This window comes from Rhea pennata, chromosome 6 (genome assembly GCF_028389875.1).
Source record: "Rhea pennata isolate bPtePen1 chromosome 6, bPtePen1.pri, whole genome shotgun sequence".
Taxonomy (NCBI): domain Eukaryota; kingdom Metazoa; phylum Chordata; class Aves; order Rheiformes; family Rheidae; genus Rhea; species Rhea pennata.
This window is the reverse complement of record NC_084668.1, coordinates 25,225,837-25,241,024: the sequence shown is the minus strand read 5'-3', so window position 1 is coordinate 25,241,024 and position 15,188 is coordinate 25,225,837. Positions and strand designations below refer to the sequence as shown.

The window sequence follows — 15,188 nt, the reverse complement described above, 5'->3', positions numbered from 1 at the left end:
TCACAAAATGATGTTTGTTGCTGTAATTCTGGGCTTAGCGGCTCGTGAAGCGGTGACACTGGTGCCTGCCACGTGGTTTGTTCTCGTCGACTTCCCAGCCTGTGCAATGCAGTGTCTTGTTTTGCTAGAAATGTAAGTTTTCTGTTTAAAACTCACAAGTTGCTATGTGCTGCTGTTAGGGATAGCAGTGTCAAAGAAGTTCCCCTCCCAGTCCCTTGCTCTGGGAGTGGAACGGGACGAGGCCTGTGGTAGTTCTTGCTCTTTGTGGAGTGTGTTGCGTGGCTTTGAAGCAGCCCGTGAGAAGGGGATGTGTTTTGAGGCCAGCGTACCTTGATAGCTGAGGCTTCTGTTGTACGGAGGAGTGTAAGGGCTGATGGCAGCCTTTGCCTTACAGCTTGAAATGTGGGTGTTTTTTAATATTCTCTGGGTCCAAGCTATTGCGGAAATGAGTGCATGATAAAATACAGTGCATGGATGTGCCTCAACTGGCTCTGCATGTGCATGTGCTACCTCAGAGCTTTCTGAAGAAAAAGAACTTATGAACATGGTTTGAAATTCAGTTAAAAATACAGAAGCATCGTTGATATGAGTGTAGGAGACTGAGGGAATTACATTATAGACTTCCTCTGTCACCTTGGGCAGCAGAGTATCTGGGCCTCTAGGCAGCCATGACACATGCACAAACCCTGAAAGCAGTTGAACTCAGAGGGCTGCGGTTCCTTCCTGGCCAGCTCCTGGCCTAACCTTCACACAGAAGGGGCAATTTTGTTGATCAAAAAAGGAGAAAATTTTATACACGTAGATACATAGCTTGTCACAAAATATTTTGGTTCATATTGCTAAATGCCTGTAATCATCTGTTAATATCATTCTTACCAGCCTTATCTGTTATAATATGGTGTGCCTTACACTTGCATGATTACAAGATAAGGTTTATAATGAGTATAGTAAGAGAGTATGCTTTTATTTATTTTAACTATGTATAAGATATTTTAATTATATTAAATTTTACAAAATTTTTCCTTGTGAGAATGACAGACAAAGGAGTGCAATGCTCTGCCTGTGTGCTACTAAAGATTTGCTAATCTATATGCCATCTCCATCAGTTAAAGGAGAAAACTTCTGTACTGCTTTTTGAGGAGGACAGAGTCCACTGCACATAAAATAGCCTGCTCTGAAACAGTGAACTGTAGCCCTCTAAAAACACTTTTTGGTGTGTTAGGTTTCCACTTAATAACCATCTAAGAGAGAAAGAAAAACAGAAAAATGTATCAAGAACAGACTATGCATATATATGTGTGAGTATGCGTTTGTATGTAATACACACACACACACACACACACACACACACACACACACACACACACTAAAAATATACATGGAACCTATCATAATACAAATGGGATTTTAGCCAAATATCATTCATTGCAAGGGATGGAAATGGAGCACTAAAATATTAGTACAGTCCCTCCACTGTATAAATTAAAACTTGCTAATATTCATAAAGGTAATATTTTCTCAGGAAATTCAAAATGCAAAGAGCCCCTGAACTGAAATGAGTTGGAAAACTGTTCTGATTTATTTATGAATAAAGGCCCCTGATTCTGCAAGTCCTTGCAGGAATAAAGAACTTTGAACATACTGACAGCTCACTTATTCTTTATACGACAAAGAATAAAAACATAAAAATATGATCTTATTCATAAGTTGAAGGATGTCCAAACCTTTGATCCTGGATACACCCATGAACTCTATTTTGCTCATAAAAGTGGCTTTATAGATGTTAATGGGACTGCTTACATGAGTAAGACAAATGTTTGAATAATTTTTGAAGAATTGGCACTGAGATATTAATGTATAATATGAGCTATTAACTAATTAACGTGCACTTGCAAATGGTGCAATGCTCCTGCAGATGCTTAAAGACAGGCTATTAAATTTGCTAAGACTAATCATGCAGTAATGCTACTAATGTACTTAGTTGTACCTAGAAGTTTTGTAACTAAAATTTCATTTTACACTTGTGACAATTTAATGGTGAAACCAATCAATGTTTAGCAAGTACTCTTAAAAGTGTTGATTTCCTTGTGCTTTCTGGGAGAAAGAAAGCACGTTGGAGGGGAAACAGCATCTACAGAAAATGCTTAGTAAGTTATTTCATAAATATTCAAGTGTGCAATATTTAGCTGTTGTTTTGATTACTAAAGGGCTAAGGTGAAATCTATGAAGTGCTCTGGTGAAGATGTTAAAAACCCAGAGCTATTTTACATGTTCTTTATATTACCTACTGCAGATTCTTTAGATGATCTAGATGATTTAGATGAACATGCCACTTTGTTTCCAGTGTTTACTCAGCATTGCTGTGCTGCTAAAGATATTTTGCCTGTCTGATTTTTGTTTCTTTAAAATAAAAAATTAATAAGAAGATTGGGCCAAATCCTGAAAAATTCCTTGACTGACATGAATAACAAAGACATGAGAGCAATACATATATGGAAATGCTGGATTTAAAGAGGGTATCATTTGAGACATGTTGACTCATTGAGGAGATTTATACTCTCTTTCTTTACAGGGCAAAGTACTAATGTTATTTTATATGTATTTGCTGTTTTCTTGACCAATTCTGTTCTGTCAGGTTTTCAGTTTGGAAGGTGCAGGAACTTTCAGCTGATGTCCAAGGATGCCTCATGCATCTGTCTGCTCTTTCTGATTCCAAATTCCCATTTGATTTCTTTTTATTTTCTTACTCCATTTTACTTAACTCCTGGGATCTGTGGAAGCCCTACTACCAGTTCCAGTGGGTTTATAGACCACTGTCTTCTCTCTCTACAACCTGGCAGAGTCACCAATGACGTGCATATTACAACTTCTTGCAGTGACAGTCCCAGCTTCCTCCATATTATTAGCTTTTGTTTTTTCTTCCATAAGTGAAGGATATGATATGCACGTGGAAGCTAACTGCATGCAGGGTTCAAGGGAAGCCTCAGGTCTCTTTCCTATCTATCTCATAACTGGGATTAACAAAGAGACTTTGTTACTAGTATTTAGATGTGTTAGTGTGCCAAGTGTGTTCTAAGTCCATACATAAACTATTGTTTTACACTTTTAACTAAAGATATGAGCCTGGAATGGCTCATTGTCACCAAAAATTTTTCTAAATACTTGCCTGAAGTTCCAGTCCAAGGCACAAGCCTACTGCTATTGCAAAAATCCTGGTGAAAAATTTGGAGCTTACTGTGTACAACAGCATTATTCAAAGCTTGCCTTGTAACAGGACACACAGCAAGTAACATAGCAAGAATTTTTATGAGGAATTGCTTATATAAAAATAATAAATGCAGTATTGTGAAATAGATCACATTTATATAATGCCATGCATCTCTAAATATCTCAAACATTGTTTGTTGGCATTGTTTTGATTTTCTTAAACAGCTAAACATTTGGCATTTGTTAATGGGAATTTTTGATAAGAAACTGTCCCCAAGTAAGCCCTTTAGGAATGAAATCTGTCCATTTACAGGGTGAAAGAGTACACAGAAGCAGTAAGAGATATGCAGAAGCTGGAGGGGTTCAGTCTGGCCAGACCACCAATCGCTCTCAAAGAGCCTACTGTCAAGACTGGCTGTTGCAACACCTGTTTCTGGTAAGAATTTTAAAAGCTTGGACACAACTTTCACCTCTCAAAAATTTGCCTGGACAGGATGTAAAGGAGAGGTAGAAACCAAATATATGTAGAAACAAAATGTAATCTATAGAACTGAATTGCCTTCTTGAACTGTGCAAGTGACAAAAAAAGATTTCTTATAGTGTTTAAAAGGAAATTAATGGCAATCTTCCTTGGGCATTCATTTTTTGTAGAGACATCTTTCTCTTTCATCATGTATAAAATTGTTTAGAGACAATTTAAAACCATAATGACAGTAAATAATTCTGATGTAGAAAGCTGTTTGTTCAGTATTAGATATCACTTCTTGTCTTACTGTGGGCCAAAAATCTTGAAGTCTTGTACATGTGGGAGAGTTGTAAGCTTTGGAAAAGTGCAAACATTTTTTCATGGAGATCAGAGTCAGATTCTGATTGTAAGATCTTGAAAAATATCCACCTCTACCTTACTACCATGGATTTAATTTTAAATGATTGTATTTCTACAAAGATAAATGAAAGTACTGGTGTGAATAGTATTACAGTAGTCTGCCTGGCACTCCACCATTGTTCCGGTAGGTACAACCATCCGGAGCAGACGCTTCCAGGATTGATAGCAAACTTTAGTCGTTCGATACAGCTGGCAATACCAGTCCATCTTTAGTGAAGGGCACTATTAATAGCCAAGTAAAAGCATTTGTGTATTAGAAGATTCCAGTTACGGTCATATTGTGTCAGGAAGATGTCAGTGTTCTATCTCGTTTTGGTACTAATGATTGCTGATATAGTACTTACAGGATAATAGATGAGGAAGGATGGATTACAAAGTTATAAATCAATCAAAGTTTTTGTGATACATTTAAATGCTTTTTGTGGCTTGTTAAATCATCAAAACCCTCAGATTGATTTTTACTTTAATAATCAATTCTCGGTACGTTTTTTAACATGCAGTCAAGAGTTAAATTTTTGTAACTATAAATATTGAGAAGAATATTACGACACTAGTGGGAAGATTTATTACATTCTGATGGCTGAGCTGAAAGGATGTATACCCTATACCACTGAAATGTCAAGATGCAAAAGGTTGATTAGCAAGAAAGAGTTTGTTTTACACAGAATAAATTCATCTATATGTTCATCAGCTGATGTGCAGTGGGAATTCATCTGCGCAAATACTTACAGTCACAAAGATGATCTGATATCAGCCTGCTCATAGGAAAACATGTTTGTGTGTGTATTGGGAGTACTTGCAACATTATCTGTGATGAAGCTACAGCATTACACAGGTAGCTGTCACACATCTAAGGCTGTGCAACTACTCAAATATTCATCATGGTTTCTGATAAGCAGTAAATGACCCTCAAAGGTTCAAGCTTTGTGTTCACACATTTACCCAAAAGGTTAGATTCCAAATTAGGAAGAATCTTTGATGGGAAAGAGCAGTTCAGTCTCTGGGTATGATCAGCTTTAGGTTTACAGGGCACTTCTGTATTTGAATGCCATCCAGTAAGTATGTAAAAGTTTGACAGCTAAGCTTTTGACAGAAGTTTTGCACTTGAAGTATATGCAAAACAAGAGCTAAACCTAATCTACTAGACACAGCCAACGCATTTAATCCAGGATGTAGGACCTAGAAAAACAAGTTTTTATTAGGCACGTATCAATTTCTTGTGAACACTAGTCTGGGAAGTGTGTAGAAAGCACAGCTTTGTGTACAAGAAGCTATGTCAGTCCACTGGACTTGGGATCAGAGAGGAGATTCTGGAAAAATGGAGGCTGCAAATTAGTAGTGGGGAGGTTTGTGATAACATGGTAGATTGTACAAGCATCCCGTGTAGCTCTACGTGATGTTTCTATCGTTGGCCCTTATCCGACTCATGAAGATTAGGGGAAAATTTAAGTATAAAGCATACAAAACCCCACACTTGTCTAGTGTATGTCTTCAGTGCGGCTATATGTGGCCGCTAAAGTGAAGTAGCAATCTGAGTTGGGAGTTACCTATGTCAGCTGGGTTCTGTTAAGTGACTTGGCACAAGTATGGCCCATTGCAGTTGTGCAGTGGATGTGATAGCTAATCCACCCCTGTTTAAGCTAACCTATGTTACTTCTCAGGTGGTCTAGTAGCATAGGTGTGTCCGGTCCATAAATGTGAACTTTTGAGCAACAGAGACTCTATTATTTGCGGTTGTCTGCTGATCTTTCTAGTGTTAAAGACACATTGATTAGAAAAAAGCCTTGTGTTATGAAAAGTTAACTTATTAAAAGGATTAAAAATAGGCCAATGACATATATTAAAATATACCTGCACATAGGGAGAGATTAATTTGGTGGATTTATTTCCAGTGGAGTTTCCCAGAGATCTGGGCTTGTTTTGACACTAATATTTTTATCAGAGAACTAAACAAAAAAGTATTAGCTGCTGAGGTCTGTAGATGAGACAAATATTAGTGAGCTAATAATAATATGAAAAAATCGCAATTATTAAATGGATCTCAGTGACTTGGTAACATGCTTACTGACCAATAATAATGCAAGCTGTTATTTCCAAATGCATGTTAGCATCACCAGATGTAAGGTATGCTACACCTAGAAACTAAGAACATAAGCAATGATTCTGCCTTAGAAGAATGTAACACCTTATTCAGCTCAATATGAGCTGTCAGTCCAATACGGTAGCTAAAAGAGCCAAAGGGACTCTTGGATGTATGAGACGGAAAATATTTATAGAAGTAAAAGAGACAAAAAATGTATTTCTATGGCAAATATTGGGATGATTGCTAATAAGATTGTGCCCTTTTCTGGAGATTGCCCTTGAAGTAGTGTGGAGGTAATAGAGTTAAAAGAAAAGCAACGAAAATAATGCATGTGCTAGAAAACAAGCCTTATGGAGAAAGAAGTAAGGAGTTCCGCTTATTCAGCTTGTTGAAGATAAGGTTGAGAAGCACAGAGATACCCTCTCAGGGAAAACATATAAATAGTGGGGTTTTTCCATCCTGCTGACAAAGCATACATAACAAAATCCATTGGCTGGAAGCCAAATACAGACCAATTAAATCTTAAAATAAGATACCATTTTCTAGCTGTGAGTATAATTAGACGCAGGAATAGCTTGCTAGCTGAGGGAGAGGCCTCACCATCACTTAAATATTTATAACAAGATTAGATACTCTGTTTATTAAAAAAAAAAAAAAAAAAAAAAGCTGCAATCCAGCTTTGAGGAGAAATTCTATTATCTGTGTGCTCATAGGGAGAGAAGTGTGGGGATGGCAGCTGAAGTACATTGCTGGAGGTTTCCATTATTCTTTCTGGCCTGGAGTGTGTAAATCCTCATTTCTTCTGTGAGTTGTAGCAAGAGCTGCGTTGTCTACTTTGCCCTCCACAGTCTCGTGCCATAGGCAGCTGTATTAAGGCGATGGTGGTTACGAGTTCTCGAGCTTCAGCCGCTCGAGGAGGAATTTCCCCAGACGCTCACTCAGGTATAGGCAGCCGAGGATTTTGTTTGTTTGCAGCTTCCTCTAAAGCAGGAGAGGCTGACGGTAACTAGACGTGGGGCGCTGGCTGATGTGAGCCCGCGTCCTCAGCTGTACAGGGAGTCCTCGCAGGTGTGCCTGGCTTGTCCTGCTCCCCTGCTCGTGTTTGACTGACTGCTGTTTGGGAGGGAGCGCTCCCGCAACCCGGAGGGGCAGGCCCTCAGCAGCTGAGGTTACGCTTCGTTCGTTGAGATCACTGAGGCAGACCTTGCCGTATCAGCCTCCTGCCTCTTTTGGAGTTTTAGCTATTTGACTCTTATTTAGACTCCTATACTTTCTGCCACAGCAAATAATTCAATTCCTTAGGAGTCTAAATATTTTGGTTTAACCAGAAATGTTGGGAATCGAGGTGGATCAGCTGAATGAAACTTACGGTTTCTGATTAGCAGATGGCCATCTAGAAACATCTCCCAATTCTTTCTGAACTTGAATTATGAAATTGTAAAATATACCATTTTATGACTTTTATTTAGGGCTGTCTGCTTAAGAGGATCAGAGTTGCGGTCCCATTTTATCCTACGTTGTCTTTCATGACTGTCCTGTGATCCCTGGTTAATTATCCCATTGAATACCTCTCTGAAAAGTCCTGAATCCTTTTCCTGGAAACTATCAACACAGGTTTTGACTTGGTGAGAGGCATTAGTAAAGACAGATGCCAAAGCTTCTGCTAGTTAGAATGACCTGTAGGTTGTGCACCTGCAGCCTGGAGGAATGGAGACCGTTACGCGCATACTTACGGCACTGAGGGAGAACTTCCTTTGGGCATCGTACTTTATCAGTGTGTGATGTACAAAGGGGTCTAGATTAGCTTCATCACGTTCAAGTTTTTTCTGGGAAGGATTCAAAATGTCTGGGATTGAAGCAGGAGGAATGAATGAAGATTGTACTGCTTAATCAGAGCTCCACAGCAGCACTTTTTCCTAACATGCATGTGAGATATACCAGTGCGCTCCATTTACTTTGTTACCTTGCAAAGAGGTTTACGGTTTAATCAGTGATGGTGATGAACCTGCAACAAATGACTTAGTTACATTCAGCCTTGGTCAGAAAACCAAAAGTGTTTTAGAGGAGGAAGAGAGTAATTCAGATGACTGCTGAACCATCCTATCTGCTAAAGCGTGGGGACATAGATGACATTTAGAGGACCCTTGCCCTCTGTTCCCTTTTAGCTTTGCACTATCAACAAGACTTCACAACGTTAGCTAATGGTAATCCTCTGTGACAGACTTTAGCAAAGGTGGGTTCTTTTTTACATAAAGATGACGGAAAAGAGTGTGAACGTTGTGTGCAGTACCGTGTCCACAGGTATTGGTGTTTCTTTCAATGTCTTTCCCTTTCTAAGAAATGCAGGCATTTTTGCTAAGATGTTACCCTGAGGTATGAAATGTGGTATAAATTGGTCCCCTGGTTCTCTGTGTGCGCTGGGTTGATTTAATACTAAAACCATCGTGTTTGAGAACAAACAGTTTGTTCTGTCCAGCCTTCTGAAACTCATCCTCAGGTGCTTCTTGTGAATGTTTACTGTAATGTATTCTGTTTGCAAGACAGTTTGGAGACCGAATGTCACTTTATCTGTTTCACTATTATATGTATGGGAGCAAGGCTATTTGTGCAGAAAAAGGTTATCTGTTATTCTTTGAGTTTTGTCATTTGCAATGTTACACACTTTTGTCTCAGTTAAAAGGTCTGCGAACCATTTATTTTAACAGACACATGACTGCGTTTACCAGACGCATGACAAGCAGAGAAAGCAGTATAAAAATTTGTAAATGATACAGAAAGTCAGATTTGTTTAAAGCGTTCATCAAATGCATTATGAATACTTAACAAATTAGTGAAAGTGAGAATCAATTTTTGTAAAGGATTTGCAAATCCTTTACAGAAGGAAAAGAGCTACATTTGTCTTGTATTTCACATAAAGTAATGTGGTCAATGGTGGCATTAAAATACTTATCAGTAAATAAAATCTCCCATTTAACTGTAGCCCCAAAACCTGAGCCACTATTGCTATCCCAAATACCTGAGGCCCAGATTCAGAGTTGTATTGAGCAAACTCTTATTAATTGATATGAAATCAAGCTATTATATTGGATGGTCTACTCTTGCTTGTCCAACCATTAAACTAACTCTTTAAATGCATTTCTAGTTTAGATTTTTGTTTTGGTAAGGAAGTTGGAATTCTTACTGGTGTTGAAAAGAAACACAAAAAGAACAATTTGCTAGTGAGGATAATAGTCATTTATCGCTGACACTTTAAGGTTAGAATGGGCTTTTCAAACAAATCAAAAATGTCTGCACACTGAAAAAAATACTGTTTGGATTATTTTTGTTGTGTCTCTGCCTCTATATCACTACAATCAACTTCAGTTAATGCAGATGTTTTGTTCTGTTCACATACTTTACAAAAAAAAACCAGCAAGATTTCCAGTCAGCAAGCTTTCCTGAAATGTTTCTCCATTTACAATGGCTCATTTTATTTTATTACTAAAATGTTTTTAAGTAAGTTTTTAATTTGATATACAAGGAAGCATCCCACAAAAAGGTGCTTAAAAAGAAAGCCAATCATTGGGCTGGTTGGATGGTGTTCTGTGTTACCTCAAAATTCAGCTTTTTATTATTTTTGGACAATACTTGAGAAAATTAACTTTTGCTTTGGTTTAAACTTTCTCTCTTTTCTCACCTTACCTTTTTAACTTTAACATCCAAAAGAGGAACACACTGCTTTCCCAGCTCTTGTACTTTTGTTTAGGCCAAGAGCTTCAGCTGGATCTTTCTGTATTTTGCCCCAGGCATTTATCCCATTTTCCTCTGACAGAAGAATAGAAAACCACATTTGCAGTATCCGTAAATTAATTATACTTTTCCAGGCTTAAAATACAGTGACAGATCAACAAAACAGCAGCAGAAAACTAATTCCTTCAAAAAATATGAAAAAAGGAAGTTGTGTAAGATGGAGTAATTAATCTTGCAATAAAAATAATTGTTTACAGTTAAAATTAATGTAACATGCATTCCTCAGCAGATAATAAATTATGGGTTTTCTCATTAGCATTTGAATTGATTTCCTCTAATTTCTGAGGAACACATGAGCATGTGACTAGATTAAGTTTAATTGGACTACAGCTGGCGCTGATTGTGTGTGGATAGGCTGGGGGGGCTGACTGATTTGGCATCTTCCTGCATTGTGTTTCATTGTCTGTTTCTTCCCTTTCAGCTTTTTCTGCAGAGATTATAAAGCCCTGTGAGAAATTCTTAGAGAATTAAAACGGAAAATAACCCTACAATTTGTGAACAATGCAAAATGTAGGTGAGGTGTTTATAGAAGGTCTGCGGTGTCAGCGAACCAATATCCAATACCATACTTTAAAGCCCAACTGCTATGCCATATGATGTGCAGATGAAAGATATTATCAGACAAGCACTTGGGCATCTTGCTGCAGCAGTGTGTGGATAGGACAAGTGTTGCTGTTTAGCAGTGTGCTTCCTCACTAAGTGAATGTTAGTGCTGTCATAGGAGAAAGTTGGCTGGGATCTCTATTATGTTCCAGAGCTCAGTTCCGTGCTTGAAACAAAACTCACCTTCCTCTGTAATTTAAGCTCAGAATGGGAACTGGAGCAGTTGAAGTAGGAGTATGAGCAGGAGTACGCATTCTGTCTTACTAACTCTGCTGCACTGGCAGCAAGCTGCGGCAGAAGATGAGATTTCACTGCTAGCTTTACTAGAGTTCCTCTGTCAGCCTGAAGCAGCCAGAAGTCCTTCTCCAGCAGTGGCCAGTAATAGCCACCTATGGAAGGGCATGAGATTAGCTCAAAAGTATAGTGGTATTTCCCTGTGTGTTCTTCTAGTCTTCATCAATGTATAGCTCTGGGATTTCTTGTTCAAGAGGTGATAATATATTTAATAGTCTTAGATGAATTTTTCTTTTGTAAGTATGTCTAGCAGCTTTATGAATCCAAGTGAGCCTTCAGCATCCACAGCATCCTGTGTCTAATTTCTGTAGTTAACTGTGCACTGTTTTGAACTATTTTCATTTGATACTGTCTAGTTCTTGTATTAGAAAAGACTTTCTTTTCAGCTTCTCCATGCAACTTGTGATTTCTATAGCTAGGATTGTGTATTCCCTGAGGCAACTCTTAAGCCTAGAGTCCTGCTCTCTTTAATCATTCCCATGTAGAAGTCACTCCAAGTCTCTAATTATCTTTGCTGTCCTTCTCTTTACATTTTCAAATTCTGCTACATCTTTTTGAGTTGGAGAGACCACAACTGTATCAGTACTCGGGGTGGCTCATTCTGGATTCGTACAGTGACATAATGATGTTTTCTATTTTTTTCTCTACTGAGAAAAAATACTCTCTACTTTCTTTCTGAAGGCTGTAGATTTGTAGGTCAGATATTTGGGGAGTACCGTGCTAATCAGTGTGATTGGGGGTGACAGAAGGCAGGACTACTAAAAACAATACAGAGGGCCACCTGTTGAAAATAGCATCTCATGCAAGAAGTGGGTTAATTTGTAGAAGACAAGAAGAGCATCGTCTCTTAAGATTTTTCGCATACTGAGAAGGGAAGTGGTTTCAGGAATCTGAAAATGACAAAATAGATTCAGGGGAAGAAGCAGTGAAGTTGGGTCCTATGTTAAGGTCATTAATGTGAAAGAAAAGGCTACAAGGTGTAAGGAAAAGGCACATGCTAATGGTGAGCAATTTAATAAGAAATGCAAGTAGAGAGCTAGACTCACTCACAGTGTAATTCTATTCAGGCCAACAAGTGAGGAAGCATCAGAAGAATGAATTTGGTTCATGCTGTATAATCTTGATAATCTTGATCTTTGATTCTGTCTGCCGTCTTTTGTCCTCCAGGCATTTCCCATCACAACTAAAGATGGTGAACAATGTTTGTTGGTGGTTCAGGCTGAATTTGAGACAAGTAACACATATGAGGGGGAAGTAGAGAAAATGTTTTAGAAGTCAAAGTTAAATAAAAATATTTTAACTAGTAGGTTCCTCCGTTTTCTGGAATTGTTTCTCAAATACACCCTGAGAAGGCAGACAAAGACAATCTCAGAATGACTAGTGGACTGAGAGACGTTATGCTGATGGTGTTTCTATAGACCTTTCTTCCTAAGCATGGTAATTTGTAGATAGGTCATATTTGACTAGAATAGGGGAGAAAATGGAAAAAGACAGTGTAGGAGGGTAACTTTCCATAAATAAATAAATAAAAAAGAAAAAAAAAAGGCCCAGGAAAAGAACATAGGAAAAAGTAAAAGATTTCGAAGTTTTGCTTGTACTTGGGTTGAGAAGTTGCCTATTGCATGAATGGCATCAGTTTTTGCAGTGTTTCCTTTTACATCTACTTTGAAGAACGTAATTGGAAATTCAGAGTTTACAACTTAGGAGATATTTGGTGCTGTGTAGTGATTACTATGGACAAAGTAAGAACATATGCAAAATTATCTGCCTACTTGCAAAAATATGCAAAAATATTCTGCCTACTTTGTCACTTTTTTTTTTTTTTTTTTTTTTTTGAAATTTGTTATTAGCTTTTGAAACATGCTCTTAAAGTCTGAAACATTTACCTGAAACATGTATGGGGGGGGGGGGAAAGGAGAGAGAGATTTTCTCTTTTTGGGACAGATTCCCTCCCTAAATTTAATTCCCCCATGCTAGAATTTGGCCAGTAATAATACAGTTGCTTTGAGAAATGTATAATGGCATCTTAAACTTCTATGAATACTGAGGAATGTAGTTTTATGTTCCATCTGAAAAATAACAACTCCGGCAGTATACTGTATGTTAGCACCATGCTGAGACGTTGGCTTACCACTGGTTTGAAGAAAAGACTACTCCCTTTTCAGGGAATAACAATGCATCTAGGTTTTCCTTGGAGTATTTTCTATCAGATACTAATCAGACATTTGCTAGATATAAAAGGTTTGTGAGATTTAGGAAGGCTAGAGCCCTAGATATTCTGGCTACATACCAGTCTCTGGTATTCCATTTCTTGGGAATGGATCTGTTAAAGGAACATCTTGTAACAGGGGAAAAAAATCACAACACCAAATCTTACATATCTTAGTTAAACCTAGATATAATTTTGTATTTAATTATATGTAGCAGTGTATTTACATAAATTCCTATTCATTTTTTGCATGACAATTGTGCCTAGAATTCATGTCATAGACCTCCTACTTACTGTGCTCGAATCTGTTCAGACAAAAAGGCTTCAGCTAGCATAAGGTATCTGGAATGCATTTTTTCCAAGCTGTGAGTGTGAAGTGTCCTATGCATACCAAGGAAGGCAGGATTATCAGGCTAGTGATCAGCTGGTTAGAGATCAGCTGGCAGTGGGATGACCACTAGAAACAAGGCAGGAGGGGAAGTAAGCAAGAATAATGCTTTTGTGGTGCTTTCTAGAAAAAGCTGACTGCTTGTACTATGCCTACAATAAAAAATAGTACGCTTATTGCTGTTTCACTTAAGCATGAAAAATAATGATGCCAAGCTTAAATATAAAATAGAGCATTAAAAGAAGTAGTTAGGAAAAAAAGGAATGAGAGAAGTTAATTGCGAGTCTGATTAGGCCTGTTTTGCATTGTGCTTTGTTACTTGTTTTGTACCCCTCTTGTCCCATCTCTAGCTATGAGCAAAAATAATCCGTACTGAAAAGTACAAATGTTCTTATAGTTAAGCATTAATTTGGAGGGATGCTGTAAGCTGCCAGCTACCCAAAGTCATTAAAAAAGCAGTGTAGTTACTAGGAAACCTTTTGCAATCAAGGGCTGTTGACAGCCCTCAGCCTTCACCAAATTGTTTCTTCTATGATCATTTTATAAGTCTGCTTTCATGCAAGCTTCAAGGTTTTAGCTGGTCAAAATTTTAGTTAGTCTGAACCAGCCTCTAGCTTCAGTGGCACCTTCTGATCAAAGCCTACAGTACAATTTGACTGCAGCAAAATGTGCTGTGCTCCATCTCTAATTGGTTGGCCTGTCAATATGGGATTTTAGCCTGCCCAGAACTTCCAATCTTCCGTGCTTTATGTGCATTAAATCTTTCACCAACTACAAAATGCCTCCCCCCCGCCTCATACTTTGTGCTGTAGGAGAGCTATAGTCCATAACCTTTGTTTTCAGTTTTATCATAAATTGAAATACACACACACTTAAATTTTCCTAATAAATAAAGTGCTATGTTGTTCTAAAGCTGCCTTTTCACCTCATTACAGCTCAGCGGAGTGGAGAGTGATGTCATGGTTGACCCAGCACCAGCATGCCCATAAATGATACAGTATGTTCCCCCTTTTACTTCCTGGCTAAAGCACTGGGAAGGAGCTTAATATGAAATTCATGCCGTGATGACAGATTTAAAAGTTGCTACAGACTGTAACAGACAGCAACTGCATTTTGCAGACATACATGACACATACCACTCTCTTGTATTTTTAAGTGATGACATTTTCAGTTTAAAGAGTTATGTTTCTATTGCGTATTATGGCTGTCTGTCTACAAAATTAGGTAGGAGGAGGGAAGGAAAGGACAGGACAGAAAAAACACTGAATTTGATATAGAGCTCTGCTCAGAGAATATGTTGAATATTAATCAGTGGTTTGAGGGGCGGCACACACCAGTTTTGAAGCAGACTGCACTTCTGCTCTTTGCCTTTTGGGGGATTTTGGCCGTTTGGAGAAAGACAAAACGGTGAAAAAGGCCCCTCGCGCTTTTAACAAGGAGACTGAAAATCCAAATGGTGCTAAATTGTAAATCTGCGAGCAGGAAACAAAAACTCCAAACATGAGGCACCCTTCTTTGGCTGGGCTTTCCAGGCAATTAAATAAATAGCCATCATGTGGTGTCTCCAGGGCAGTAAAACCTGCCACCGAGGAGAATTTACGGGAATGTGCTAGGGAGGATTTTGCCTGATAGAGAGCTCTGATATTCTCCACTTGCATCTATGTCTGTGCTGGAGAAGCTTCTCATGAAAATAAAGCTTGACTGTAAATAAGAGCACAGGTTTATAACC

At 38.3% G+C, this 15,188-nt stretch overlaps 1 long non-coding RNA gene across 1 annotated transcript in view; it reads left to right on the top strand.

The window, feature by feature from the left end:
- The first annotated feature begins 3,612 nt into the window (after positions 1-3,612).
- The window catches only part of LOC134141799 (uncharacterized), a 148,593-nt gene continuing 137,017 nt past the window's right edge, over positions 3,613-15,188 (top strand). Inside the window, exon 1 of the long non-coding RNA XR_009958727.1 lies at positions 3,613-3,643. This is a non-coding gene — a long non-coding RNA (uncharacterized LOC134141799). The remainder of the gene's footprint in view (positions 3,644-15,188) is intronic.